General features: G+C 40.2%; 1 long non-coding RNA gene across 3 annotated transcripts; it reads right to left on the bottom strand.

Moving 5' to 3' along the window:
• Positions 1–1,297: 1,297 nt before the first annotated feature.
• On the bottom strand, positions 1,298–9,124 carry LOC133645416 (uncharacterized). 3 transcript variants are annotated; one of them, XR_009825094.1, is made up of 5 exons: positions 8,939–9,124; positions 8,790–8,864; positions 4,682–4,806; positions 1,875–1,955; positions 1,298–1,787 (listed from the first exon to the last, which is right to left on the bottom strand). It is a non-coding gene; the product is annotated as an uncharacterized LOC133645416 (long non-coding RNA). The 3 variants fall into 3 exon arrangements; XR_009825092.1 differs by having other exon boundaries at positions 8,794–8,864; XR_009825093.1 differs by lacking the exon at positions 1,875–1,955 and having other exon boundaries at positions 8,794–8,864.
• Between the last annotated feature and the right edge of the window lie 6,451 nt (positions 9,125–15,575).

The following is a 15,575-nucleotide window of genomic DNA, read 5'->3' as shown; positions in this document are numbered from 1 at the left end:
TGTAGGGACTCCTGATGACCTTTTTTAGACATCTCCTAAAACTACAGCACCAGAATTGTGCTGCTGAAGCAAGTCCGTTTTTTGGAATTTTTTATTATTACAAATTACAAAACATTTTTTTTTTGTAATTTAGTGTTAAAAAGGTAATAATGTACTGTACTGTACATATTAATTTGCCACCGCCATCATCACCACCGTGCACCTACATTATGCGAGGGTGCTCTCGGTCCATTTGAACTTTTAATAGGATCCAAAGTGCACGACCTTTGACTGAACATCACACTGTGAAATTGGATTGTGGACTTTTTTTATGTTATTATCAAATCACACAGCATGTGAGAGTTAGCAGGCACACTTCCACTTTTCCCACTGCTCTATATCTAAGGGTGACCAGATCCCAATTCAGCAGGGGCCTCGTGTTATGTTGTGCTTATGCACAAAAACCTGGCGTACGTCCTTTTTTCCATGGTAAAGATGAAAGGTATCGAGACCGAACTTGACGTTGAATTGTGCGCTGTTTCACTCCAGGTTCGTTCTTCACATACTCACATTTGCTTTGCCGACATTTCAACAATGTAAAATAGATCGCGGCGAGGACACACAATGCACTTTTTGGCCAATGCGTTTACCGTAATTTCCGGACTATAAGGCGCATTTAAAATCCTTTTTTATTTCTCAGTGCGCCTTACACAGTTGCGCCTAATGTAATGAACAAGTTTGGTTGAGCTTACCCACCTCGAGGCTATTTTATTTGGTACATGGTGTAATTATAAGTGTGAGCAGTAGATGGCAGTCAAACATAAGAGATACATGTAGCCTGCACTATGATGGGTTTTAAGTAAACAACAGCAACATTTTAAATGTTCCGTTGAAAATATAGAACATTAGACACGGCGCTCAAAAATCTATCAAAATGTTTTAGCACGACTTTGGTCAGCTATGAAGCCGCACCGCTTGAAGGATTGTCGGCGCATTAAACATACGATTATTATTATGGTGTGTGTATAAGGTAAGACATTATCTGGCGTTTTGTTTCGCAATATTATGCAACTTTTCTTAACTTCTGGTACCTGCTGATCTGTATTTGGGATCTGCATGAGTCCTGAAAAATTGTGTGTCCGCCTTTGTAGTTAATAAGCTTCTTCTTTTTCTCTATCTTCTTGTTATGTGACATTCATCCTCCGCTGTTGCCATTTCTAATATAAAGTAGTGTCAAGTTCTCACTTATATCTGTCAGTAAACTTGCCATGAAAACGCTAAAACATACCGGTGTAGTGAGTTTACATTATTCACCCAAGGAAGTTTAGTTATTAGAGAGTTCCGGTTGAACGGTTTTTCACGGGACACATTTCCGGTGTGGTTGTTTCCGGATGAGGAGATGCTGCTCCATTATTGATTTGATTTGATTTCGTGTAGACCGCAATATGACTCAAGTAAACAACACCAACATTGTATATGCTCCCTTGAAAATATAGAACATTACACACGGCGCTCAAAAATCTATCAAAATGTTTTAGTAGGACTTTGGTCAGCTATGAAACTGCACCGCTTGATGGATTGTACTGTGCTTCAACATAGGAGTATTATTATGGTGTGTGTATAAGGTAAGACATATTTTCTGGTGTTTTGTTTCGCAATATTATGCAAAAGAAACTTTTCTTACCTTCTGGTACCTGAAAATTTGTGCAGGTCCGCCTTTGTAGTCCGTGCCGACACCGTAGTCGATAAGCTTCTTCTTTTTCTCCACCTTCTTGTTATGGGACATCCATCCTCTGCTGTTGCCATTTCTAATAAAAAGCAGTGTAAAGTTATTACTTATTTCAGTCAGTAAACTCGCCATGAAAGCCCTAAAACATACCGGCGTAGTGAGTTACCATTATTCACCCAAGGAACTTTAGTTATTAGAGTTCTGGTCGGACGGTTTTTCACGGGACACATTTCTGGTGTTGTTGTTTCTGGATGAGGAGATGCTGCTCCGTTATTGATTGAAGTAAAGTCTGAATGTCATTAAAACAGTTAGCTCCATCTTTTGACACTTCACAACAAAGATGACGGGGAGAAGACGCTGCCGAAGGTGAGCCACGTAAATAAGACCGCCCACAAAACGGCGCACCCGGAAGCGGCTTGAAGATGATGTGTAAAACATCATCTATGCAACATTTTGAGCAAAGAACCACCATTACATGTTATGTAGACCCCAAGGAAGTCTTTTACATTTAGAAAAATATATATATATTAAGACTCCTTTAATGCGCCTTATAATCCGGTGCGCCTTATATATGAAAAAAAGATCAAAAATAGACCATTCATCCGCAGTGCTCCTTATATTCCGGTGTGCCCTATGGTCCGGAAAATACGGTAATGCTTTATATCAATATTTGTGAGGATGTTTACCAATTTATCTAGGCCAGAGGTGTCAAACTCATTTTAGATCGGGGGCCACATTGAGAAAAATCTACTCCCAAGTGGGCCGGACTGGTAAAATCACGGCACGATAACTTAAAAATAAAGAACTCTTCAGATTGTTTTCTTTGTTTAAAAATAGAATTTCTCAAAAATAAACAAATCATGTTGTTTTTTTACACTTACATGTTGCAGTTAATAGTGTTCTACCTTTAATTGTCGTTATTTATACTTTCTGAATAAATGACGTGATAATGTTCATCAGTCAACTCATTGGTGTTCATTTTCAATCTAACAAGATAAAAAAAAAATATCAAAATCAAATTACAGGATGTTATTTATGTAGTTTGCTAATTTTCTTCGACTGTTGCACTAACATCATGTGTTTTATTTTTTTTGTACATACTGTATGTCGCATCATCTACAAAGATACAAAGAATTGCCATTGCCACATCTAGTGGACACATTTAAAACAGCAGTTTCTTTCATAGAAAAATTTCAGCTCATTTGTATACTTAGCAAATTCATCCGGATAGAACCTGTTCACGGGCCTGATCCGTTTCATCTCAGCGATCGTATTTGTCACGTTTCATGTGTCAGGTAAAGCGCAATGAATGACTCCGCTTCCTAGTGTAAGAGTGAGCTTTTATAAGTGTGCCATGACAGCAGACTCTCTAATCGGTGATTAAAACAGCTGAAAAAAAATCAAGTCTTCCAGAGATGGGCACAGTCTACACTACCTGCTGTCTGAGGCGAGTGCACAGCATCCTGCGTGACCAACAACACCCTGCTCCTCACCTGCGGCCCTCAGGTAGAAGGAACAGGTCTATACGTGCCAGGACAACTTGCCAACAGCTCGTCTGTATCCTCAGGCAGTGACCCTCTCTCACATCCCACCCATGAACTGCAACGTCTAATTATCACTTCTATTGATCTGCCCTTTATACTGTACACTGCATCCGGAAAGTATTCACAGCGCTTCATTTTTTGCCACATTTTGCTATGTTACAGCCTTATTCTAAAATGGTATCAATTCATTTTCGTCCTCAAAACTCTGCGTTTCTGGGTGTTGTTGATAAATGCAACAACACCCAGAAACGCCGCTGGCTTCGCTCGGCCCGAGCTCATCTAAGATGGACTGATTGGTTGGAATCTGCGCTTTTGCATGATATACTAGTTACTACGGTAATCTTCTCAGAAAGCACGTAGTTTCAAAGTTGTATTTGTGTTGGTACTGCATCAAAAAGCGACATCAGTGTGTAAAGGATATCACCACATGGACTCAGGAACACTTCAGAAAACCACTGTCAGTAACTACAGTTGGTCGCTACATCTGTAAGTGCAAGTTAAAACTCTACAATGCAAAGCGAATGCCATTTATCAACAACACCCAGAAACGCCGCCGGCTTCGCTCGGCCCGAGCTCATCTAAGATGTACTGATGCAAACTGGAAAAGTGTTCTGTGGTCTGACAAGTCCACATTTCAAATTGTTTTTGGAAACTGTGGACGTCGTGTCCTCCGGTCCAAAGAGGAAAAGAACCATCCGGATTGTTCTAGGCGCAAAGTTGAAAACCCAGCGTCTGTAATTGTATGGAAAACTTGTTTTGTTTTGTTTTTAATGTATGTTTTTATTGTTTTGTTTTTTAATGTATTATATTCTGTTTTTATATGTTTAAATGGATCTTAAGGTCTGCAATAAAGATTGATGATATGGGGGTGTATTAGTGGGTAACTTACACGTTTGTGAAGGCACCATTAATGCTGAAAGGTACATACAGGTTTTGGAGCAACAAAAGTTGCCATCCAAGCGACGTCTTTTTCATGGCCGCCCCTGCTTATTTCAGTAAGATATCGCCGAGCCACATTCTGCACGTGTTACAACAGCGTGGCTTCGTAGTAAAAGAGTGCGGGTACTAGACTGGCCTGCCTGTAGTACGAACTGTGCTCTGTAAATAAACTCGCCTTGCCGACCGTTTTCTGTCGTGGACAACGACAATTTCAATAAACTACAAGTTAAAAAAAAGGCATGAACATTTCCCTCTTTTGGGTATTGAAAAAATGTATGGAACGGCGCCGCTCAAGTACCGATCCATACCAGACTGTGAATTTTGTGCATCGTTCGTGGCACCCTTTGTGTTTACGCGTTTCATGGGTCAGGATTGCACCACCTAACGCATTTTTGATACATGGTTACTATGCAGTGTGTGTGTTATTCACTATGACAATGACAATAAATGCATTGAACTGAATAAAAATCATGTTAGAGTAAATGAATACTTCTCTGATTTGAGGGCGAAGGCTTGTTCATGTGTCCTGTGATGAACTGGCGGCCAGTCCAGGGTGTAGGCCGGGGGTCAGCAACCCGCGTCTCTTTAGCACCGCCCTCGTGGCTCCCTGGACCTCTTTCAGAGATGTGTGAAAATGGAAAAAGATGAAGAACATTTTTATTTGAATATATTTTCTGTAGGAGAACAAACATGACACAAACCTTCCTAATTGTTAGAAGTCCCACTGTTTATGTTAAACATGCTTCACTGATGAGAGGATTTAGCAAGCACTGTTTTGTCCTACTAATTTCAGCGATCCTTGAACTCATTGTTGTTTGTTTACATGTACAACTTTCTCCGACGCTGCCACAGAAAGACGTGTTTTATGCCACTTCTTCTTTGTCTCATTTTGTCCACCAAACGTTCTACGCTGTGCGCGAATGCACAAAAGGTGAGCTTTGTTGATGTTATTGACTTGTTGGAGTGCTAATCAGGCATATTTGGTCAGAGCATGACTGCAAGCTAATCAATGCTAACATGCTATTTAAGCTAGCTGTATGTACATATTGCATCATTATGACTCGTTTGTAGGAATATTTGAGCTCATTTAATTTCCTTTACTTATGTCCTCTGTGCATTTCATTTATATTTGCATGTCTCATGACACATGATCTGTACGTAATATTGGCTGCATTTCTGATAGTTGTTTGTGCGCCATGTTGTTCCAGACCACAGCAAACGTTACCCAGCTTGTAAAGATTGTAATAAATCCATTAGAAGAAGACAGCCTGCCTTTTCCTTTAACTTGGACACACACATTTATACCTTTGACCCTTATGAGCCAGTCATTTCCAGAAGTTATCTCATCATGTGAGAAGCCTCCATTTAAATAACATATTATTATTTGATCTTAATAGATTAAAAATGAACAGCAATGAGTTGACTGATGAACATTATCACATCATTTAATCAGAAAGTATACATATCGACAAATAAAGGTAGAATACTATTAACCGCAACATGTAAGTGTAAAAAAAAAAACAACATTATGATTTGTACATTTTCAGAATGTGCTTGCTCTATTTTTAACAAAGAAAAAAACAAACAATCTGAAGTTGTCTTTATTTTTAAGTTATCGTGCCTTGATTTTACCAGTCCGGCCCACTTGGGAGTAGATTTTTGTCCATGTGGCCCCCGATCTAAAACGAGTTTGACACCTCTACATTAGAACTTACGAATAATGGATTGGTAGGTTCATCGTAGCCAGCCTTGTGTATTATTCTAATTACCCTTTTTTCAAGTTGAATTATTGAGCCTGTGTTTGTTCTATAAACATTTCCCCAAAGTTCAACACAGTATGTTAGATATGTAAAAATAAAAGAATAATATAACTACAGCTGCAGCTATCGAATATTTTAGTAATCGAGTATTCTATCGAATATCCCGATCGATTAATCGAATAAATCATCATTTTGTTTAATTATACACGTTAAGATGTGCCCTCAATTATTGTGGTTGGCCTAATCGTCTTATTTCCTAAACGCCTGTTTTCATTATTGAAGGCTGACACGCACAGCTAAAAATGTGTATGTGCTAATAAAAACAGGTGCGCTCACAGCCCTATGTGCTGTGTGGTGTGACCGCATAAACAAAGTTCTTGTCTCTCGTGCGTTTTTGATGATTATCATACGGTGCCGTTTAAACGTTTTCTAAACTCGAGCGTACTTAAAAGAGCGGTGTCGTGCAGTGCAAGGGGGGGATGATCTGTGACGTAAACACGCTGTGCAACACCTAAACAGTCTGTGCGAAACGTGAGCTTTGACTACTGTTTAGTGAACCAGGCAAAATGCCGTAAAAAAATATATATACACGACACCTCGAGGTAGCAACAATTCCTCGAATGTATTTTGTAATCGAATTACTCAAGGAATAATGTGCAGATATTTCTTATTCAGCATGTGTCTTACTTTATATAAAGAATAGCAATGGATTTGGATGTTTTTAGAATAGAATAGAAAGTACTTTATTGATCCCTCAGGGAAATTCAGCACCACAGTTCGCTCACAATAAAAATAACACTAAGGTATTTTTTACATGTGAATAATATAAATACAGTCTATTATACACAGTGTTGGGTTAGTTACTGAAAACCAGTAACTAGTTACAGTTACTAGTTACTTTATTTCAAAAGCAACTCAGTTACTAACTCAGTTACTTACACCAAAAAGTAATGCGTTATTGTGAAAAGTAACTATTTAGTTACTTGTTTTTTTCTTCTTCTTTTTTTAAAGCTACCATTAATGCCCTTTAAGCCTTCATTTAAGTACTGCTATTGCACTGGAGAATAATACAATCTGTTGATCAGCGCCAGGGACCCCATCAAGTCATAAAACTGGGGTCCTACAGTACATTTTTGGGGTCCCACTTTTTGGTAAGCGTTTTGACAACAAAAAAGATAAACGTATGCATTATCCTGTTATATCTCACATTATATATTGTGTTTTGGAAAGAGGTTGTCATAAACGTTACTTAATTCATAAAAAAAAATAATAAAGAAAGAAAACAAATTTGTATACATATGTAAATGTATTCAGTTATAAACATTCATTCACTTTCTTCTTTCCTTCATTGGTCTAAACTTTACCGCTGCTGGTAGTTGTTTCTATGTTTTTATTGAATAAGTTGTAGGTGTATTTATTTCAGTATAAAAGTGTAAAAAGTGTTTTGCTTGGGTCATGAAATGATGATAATGGTGTGCCAGGGCATACAAACATTTTATATTTAACGCTTAAATCTCTGGAGTCTACATCAACTTCAGATCTATCCCTCATTTCAAAATGTTTTAGTTATGTTGTTTTTTTGTCTGTTTGTTTTCCGCCCTTTTTCGTCAAACAAAACTATGTTTTTAATGGCAAACACACAAAATATGCAAAATCTTCCACCAAAAATATTTTTCAAAGTGGAATATTTGATGTGAAGTAATGGGAACCTTGGATAGGTCAATAATTCATAATAACATTGATTTTGATTCAATATTATGTTTTGAGCAATGACAGTTTGAAATAAATTGATTAATGTGGACCCCGATTTAAACAAGTTGAAAAACTTATTCGGGTGTTACCATTTAGTGGTCAATTGTACGGAATATGTACTGTACTGTGCAATCTATTAATAAAAGTCTCAATCAATCAATCCACTCCCTCGCTCTCTCTGTCCCTCCCTCACGAATGCTGCTGCGTGTGCACAATTAGTTTTGTTTTTAACCCCATCTTAACCCTGAACGTACATTGAAAATATACGCAACCCTGCCGGACATTTGAGGCATTTAAGAAACTCCGCCCGGACAGCCCCGCAAAAGAAGACACATGGTCAGTCTAGAATATCTCCATGTTAAGAAACTCGGCTTCAGCTCCACCATGATGTCTTGTAAGTAAACACAGACACGCACGCCCCCCCCCCCCCCCCCCACACACACACACACACACACACACACACACACACACACACACACACAGCGCCTCTTCTCTTGTCCCCGTTGTGACACAGGAAGAATTAAGTTAAGTTAAAGTACCAATGATTGTCACACACACACACTAGGCGTGGTGAAATTTGTCCTCTGCATTTGACCCATCCCCTTGGGGAGCAGTGGGCAGCAGCGGCGCCGCGCCCGGGAATCATTCAGAAGGACGACACTGCAACTCTCCAAAAAAACACACTCAGATCTTCTGTTTTTAGCCGATACTACATAAGAAATGACATCAAATAACGCAGCAACGCATCATGTAGTAACGGTAACTGAGTTACTGAATATAAAAAATAACGCGTTAGACTACTAGTTACTTTGTAACGCGTTAGTCCCAACACTGATTATACAGCATTATTCACATGTCAATAACATAAATACAGTCTATTATACAGCATAATTCACATTTGAATAATATAAATACATTTAAGCACAGTTAAGTATTGTTTTCCCTTTAACATCACAAATGAGTTTGACATTTGAAGTTAATTGCTGACATGAATGGACTTTTCCAGCATATTATGTGTGTATGACTTTCACCTGTGTAATAGAATGACTTCATGCAACTTTTCTCGGAGGACAATTGAACACTCACCTACCGAAAATGCAAACTTCGTCGCTGCTCGGTGACCTTTGTCTAGCGGCAGAATGTCTCTCTCGTCGTGTTGATCTAAATGAGAAGGAATGAATGACATTGGAACAAATAACAGCGCTGACATGATAGGAGGCGTGTTAGTTAGCAACCTGTTGTATTCTGATGACGTGCTAGCGTCACTTCCGCTGGGACGAGACCGGAGCGGTTAAAAAACGTGACTTTCATTTATAATAATTGAATGGTGTGTGTTCAAATAACCCTCCTCGGCCTTATAATTGTTACAAGTCGCGCTGTTGACATCTTTTCTTGGGAAATGGAGTCGACTCCAGGGGGTCTTTCCGTGGGCTCTGCCATTTTGAAATATGACGTCACGACGCGACGTCATCACCACCCGGAAGTGTGGATCTTCTTCTTCTTCTTTTGTTTTTATAGCAGGTTGGCAAGCAACCTTCTGGTGTGCATTACCGCCACCTACTGACATGGAGTGTGGACCACTTCTAGAGATCACCTTAGCACAGACCTGGGCAAATGAACGTCCGGGGGCCACATGCGGCCCCTTAAGCTTTTCAATCTGAATAATATGAATAACATCATTAAAAGTTAAGTTAAAGTGCCAATGATTGTCACACACACACACACACACACTAGGTGTGGCGAAATTATTCTCTGCATTTGAACCATCACCCTTGATCACCCCCAGGGAGGTGAGGGGAGCAGTGAGCAGCAGCGGTGGCCGCTGCTGCCCGGGAATCATTTTGGTGATTCAACCCCCAATTCCAACCCTTGATGCTGAGTGCCAAGCAGGGAGGTAATGGCTCCCATTTTTATATAATAAAATACATGAATAAATCTTATTCATACACTCTTATTCATACACTCTTAGTCATCCACTCTTATTCATACACTCTTAGTCATCCACTCTTATTCATACACTCTTAGTCATACACTCTTATTCATACACTCTTATTCATACACTCTTATTCATACACTCTTATTCATACACTCTTATTCGTACACTCTTATTCGTACACTCTTATTCGTACACTCTTAGTCATACACTCTTAGTCATACACTCTTAGTCATACACTCTTATTCATACACTCTTATTCATACACTCTTATTCATACACTCTTATTCATGCATTCTTATTCATATAATCTTATTCATACACTCTTATTCATACACTCTTAGTCATACACTCTTATCATACACTCTTAGTCATACACTCTTATTCATACACTCTTATTCATGCATTCTTATTCATATAATCTTATTCATACACTCTTATTCATACACTCTTATTCGTACATTCTTATTTATACACTCTTATTTATACACTCTTATTCATACACTCTTAGTCATACACTCTTATTCATATACTCTTATTCATACACTCTTATTCATACACTCTTAGTCATCCACTCTTATTCATCCACTCTTATTCATATACTCTTATTCATACACTCTTATTCATACACTCTTATTCATACACTCTTATTCATATACTCTTATTCATATACTCTTATTCATATACTCTTAGTCATCCACTCTTAGTCATCCACTCTTAGTCATCCACTCTTAGTCATCCACTCTTAGTCATACACTCTTAGTCATACACTCTTATTCATACACTCTTATTCATACACTCTTATTCATATACTCTTATTCATACACTCTTATTCATACACTCTTATTCATACACTCTTAGTCATCCACTCTTTCCATCCACTGCGGAGGTCGAGGAAGGCAGTCAGAGTCCAGGGGGAAGATCGGCAGGTGAGGCTCACTGCGGAGACACGGATGTACTGTGGGAACAGGAGATGACAAGGACAAATAAGGACTAGGCACGAGGGAGACAAAGCGAGCAAAAGAGAGAGACACAGGTGAGGAGCCAGAGACGTGAAGCTTACTGAATCAGGGCTTTGTTCCGGCGTGGAGTAGTCAGTGGAGTGAGCCTTTATGCTGCTGCTTCTCGTCAAGACCAGGTGCGTTGATTGATGATTGCCGCCGGCTGTGGAGGCGCGTGGCCGCGGTCTGCGTGGCGCGTGCGGGGGCGTGTCCTGCGGTGCTTGCAGCGTAGCTTCGAGGAGCTCCTGCCGAGGAGGTAGAAGCAGACTGCGCGAGCGCCGTAACAGTGCCCCCCCCTCTTATGCGAGGCTCTCGACGAGCGCCGGAGAGCTCCAGGGTTGACCTGATAGAAGTCCTCCAGAAGGGTGGGGTCAGCAAGGTAGGAGGCCGGCACCCAGGATCTATCCTCTGGACCATAACCCTCCCAATGTACCAAAAATACTAGGCCCCTACCTTGCCGACGGACCCCAAGGATCTCCTTGACGGTCCAAACTGGGTCACCGTTATCCAGAATTCTAGGAGGGGTAGGGTCAGGGGAAGAGAGTGGAGAACTGGAGACAGGCTTACTCTGGGATACATGGACCACCGGATGTCGCTTCACCGAGGGGGGTAGAGACAGACTAACAGATACTGTTGGATAAGCTCAGAGCAATCGGATTTAACAAAACCTCATGGAGCTGGATGCAATCCTACTTGGAGGGGAGGAAACAGGTGGTAGAGGTGAACGGCACCGTGCCCCCCCCCCCCCCCCCCCTCAGTGAGCTGTGGAGTCCCCCAAGGCAGTATATTAGGGCCTTTACTGTTCCTGGTATACATAAACAACATGTCATCGGCATGCGACTGTGAATTGTTTTTGTTTGCGGATGACTCGGCCTTGCTGGTATCCGGCAAGGACAAGTCACAGGTGGAGAAAATCCTCAGTGCTGAACTCTGTAGAACTTGCACCTGGCTCGCTGACAACAAGCTATCCATACACTTGGGTAAAACGGAATCCATCCTGTTTGGGTCCCATATCAACCTTAAGAAAGTCAATGACTTCACTATAAAAGTGGGTGACGTTGTTCTCACCAGGAAAGATGAGGTCACCTACCTAGGTTCCATTCTAGAGGCTAATCTTTCCTGTGATAAAATGGCAACCAAGGTAATCAAAAAGGTCAACCAACGAACGAGATTTCTCTATAGAATCTCCTCTCTGGTCAACAAAAGCACCTTGAGGATTCTGGCGGGAACTCTCGTTCAACCCTTTTTTGATTACGCATGCACCTCCTGGTACCCTAGCACCTCTAAAACCCTCAAATCTAAACTCCAAACATCCCAGAACAAGCTAGTCAGATTACTTCTAGACCTCCACCCCAGATCCCACCTCACTCCTACCCACTTCTCCAAAGTGGGCTGGCTCAAGGTGGAGGACAGAGTAAAACAACTTGCACTGAGCCTAGTCTATAAAACCCGCTACACCTCCCTGATACCGAAGTACATGTCAAACTACTTCCATAACGTAAATGACCGCCATAACCACAACACCAGGGGGAGCTCCACTAACCACGTTAAACCCAGATTCCAATCTAACAAAGGTCTTAACTCATTCTCTTTCTATGCCACATCAATGTGGAATGCACTCCCAACAGGTGTAAAAGAAAGCATAAGAAAAAGTATCTACATTTGATTGTTAACATTTGATTTATGTATGTTTATTTTTTAAATATTTTTATGAATTTATTAATCAATCAACAAAACAATACACAACAATGCAATCCAATTCCAAAAGCAAACCCGCCCCAGCAACACTAAGAACAACAGTAAACAGAGCAATTGAGGACACACAAACATGACACGGAACAATCCAAATGTAGTGAAACAAAAATGAACATTATCCACAACAGCATCAATACTAGTAACAATTTCAAAACAGCAGTGATTAAAAATCCCTCATTGACATTATCATTAGACATTTATATATATAAAAAAAAGAACAATAGTGTCACAGTGGCATACACTTGCATCGCATCTCATAAGCTTGACAACACACTGTGTCCAATATTTTCACAAAGATAAAATAAGTCATATTTTGGTTCATTTAATAGTTGAAACAAATTATTCTTGAGACAAGATTTCGGGCCCCAATGACATATTTATTTGAGAAGCTGTCTCAGAAAATTATGATATAAAACAATAACTCCCCAGCTAGAGCTCTCCTAGTCACTGCTGGACCATGACTCGGATTTGAACCTAGTACCCTTTGATTGGGAGCTAGCTGCTATAACCACTCGGCTATCCTTTATCTGCCAATTTACAGTTTTCAGGCCCCAATGACATAACCTGTCCTGGTAAACTAGGATATAAAACAGCAACTCTTCCAGTTGGAGCTTTCCTAGTCACTGCACGACATGACGTGGATTTGAAACCAATCACCTTTGAGTGACAGCTAGCTGCCTTAACCACTCAACTATCATTGGTCTGCTGGAGCCAAGACTTCGGGCCCCAATGACATATTTGAGAAACTGTCTCAGTAAGCTATGATACAAAAAAGTAACTCCTCCAGCCGGAGTTTACCCAGTCACTGCTCGGCCATGACTGGGATTTGAACCCAGTCCTCTTTGATTGGAAGCTAGCTGCTTTAACCACTCAGCTACCCTTTGTCGTGCCCCAATGACATATTTAAATGAGAACCTGTCTCAGTTAACTACAAATGGACGTGTAAAAAAACACTGACTCTTTTGGCTGGAGTCTTGTAACCTGACCGGGATTTGTACCCAGTACCCCTTGGTGCACAGTTACCAGTGCTAACCACTCAGCTACACATACAGGTAAAAGCCAGTAAATTAGAATATTTTGAAAAACTTGATTTATTTCAGTAATTGCATTCAAAAGGTGTAACTTGTACATTATATTTATTCATTGCACACAGACTGATGCATTCAAATGTTTATTTCATTTAATTTTGATGATTTGAAGTGGCAACAAATGAAAATCCAAAATTCCGTGTGTCACAAAATTAGAATATTACTTAAGGCTAATACAAAAAAGGGATTTTTAGAAATGTTGGCCAACTGAAAAGTATGAAAATGAAAAATATGAGCATGTACGATACTCAATACTTGGTTGGAGCTCCTTTTGCCTCAATTACTGCGTTAATGCGGCGTGGCATGGAGTCGATGAGTTTCTGGCACTGCTCAGGTGTTATGAGAGCCCAGGTTGCTCTGATAGTGGCCTTCAACTCTTCTGCGTTTTTGGGTCTGGCATTCTGCATCTTCCTTTTCACAATACCCCACAGATTTTCTATGGGGCTAAGGTCAGGGGAGTTGGCGGGCCAATTTAGAACAGAAATACCATGGTCCGTAAACCAGGCACGGGTAGATTTTGCGCTGTGTGCAGGCGCCAAGTCCTGTTGGAACTTGAAATCTCCATCTCCATAGAGCAGGTCAGCAGCAGGAAGCATGAAGTGCTCTAAAACTTGCTGGTAGACGGCTGCGTTGACCCTGGATCTCAGGAAACAGAGTGGACCGACACCAGCAGATGACATGGCACCCCAAACCATCACTGATGGTAGAAACTTTACACTAGACTTCAGGCAACGTGGATCCTGTGCCTCTCCTGTCTTCCTCCAGACTCTGGGACCTCGATTTCCAAAGGAAATGCAAAATTTGCTTTCGTCAGAAAACATGACTTTGGACCACTCAGCAGCAGTCCAGCTCTTTTTTCCAGGGTCAACGCAGCCGTCTACCAGCAAGTTTTAGAGCACTTCCAACCAGGCAAGGTTACAAGCCCAATACAATTGTTGTTGTTTTTTGGTTTTTTTTAAATTTTTTATAATGTCCTGCCCAGCTTCTCAGGCAAATCATATAGTTGATGTAGATGATCATATAGCAGATGTAGATGCCCGTATCGGCTGTTCAGATTTACTTTACAAAAGAGAAGTGTAGGATACTTCTCTTGTTGCCTTACTTGTATTTTGACTTTATTAAATGTATTTATATTATCATTTGGTGCAGCCGGGCCGGAGCAGGAGGGGATAGAAAGAGAGAAAAAGGAAGACAGAGGGGGGAATTGTGGGGACAAGAGGGGGATTAGACAGAGAGACAAAAACAACAACAGCAAACAACAACAACAACAGAGCAACATCAGCAAATACGACATGTACAAATATGATGGTAAAAGTAATAGCAAATAAGCAGTTAGCGAAAATAAAAAAATAATACAGAAATGACAATGAGCATTATTACACTAAAAATGGAGCAATATGAATACCAATAGAAATAGTGCTATTGATAATAAACAATACCAATACTTTACCTTTATTATCAACAATACAATTGTTCAAATGCAACAATACATATACGTCATGATAACTTGAGATACGAAAGAATGCAGAAAAATGGAGGGGAAGAAAGAGAAGCAACCTACATTAACCTTGTAGATTGTTATAGTAACAATAGGTTAAGCTTTGTCAGTGTGCCATGTGTTATACCCAGTTTACCCTAGGGCAGGGGTCGGCAACCCAAAATGTTTAAGGAGCCATATTGGACCAAAAAAAACAAACAAATCTGTCTGGAGCCGCAAAAAATTAAAAGCCATATTACATGTGTCATGAGATATACATTTAATTAAGAGGACTTAAAGGAAACTAAATTAGCTCAAATATAGCTACAAATTAGGCATAATGATGCAATATGTACATATAGCTAGCCTAAATAGCATGTTTGCATCGATTAGCTTGCAGTCATGCAGTGACCAAATATGTCTGATTAGCACTTCACACAAGTCAATAACATCAACAAAACTCACCTTTGTGCACTCAAGTACAACGTTAAAAGTGTGGTGGACAACATGAGACAGAAAAAGAAGTGGCATAAAACACGTCCTAGAAAGTCGGAGAAAGTTATGCATGTAAACAGACTATACGGTGAGTTCAAGGACCGCCAAAATAAGTAGGACAAA

This window comes from Entelurus aequoreus, unplaced genomic scaffold, assembly GCF_033978785.1.
Source record: "Entelurus aequoreus isolate RoL-2023_Sb unplaced genomic scaffold, RoL_Eaeq_v1.1 HiC_scaffold_49, whole genome shotgun sequence".
NCBI classification, from domain to species: Eukaryota; Metazoa; Chordata; class Actinopteri; order Syngnathiformes; family Syngnathidae; genus Entelurus; species Entelurus aequoreus.
This window is presented reverse-complemented; position numbering and strand designations above follow the sequence as displayed.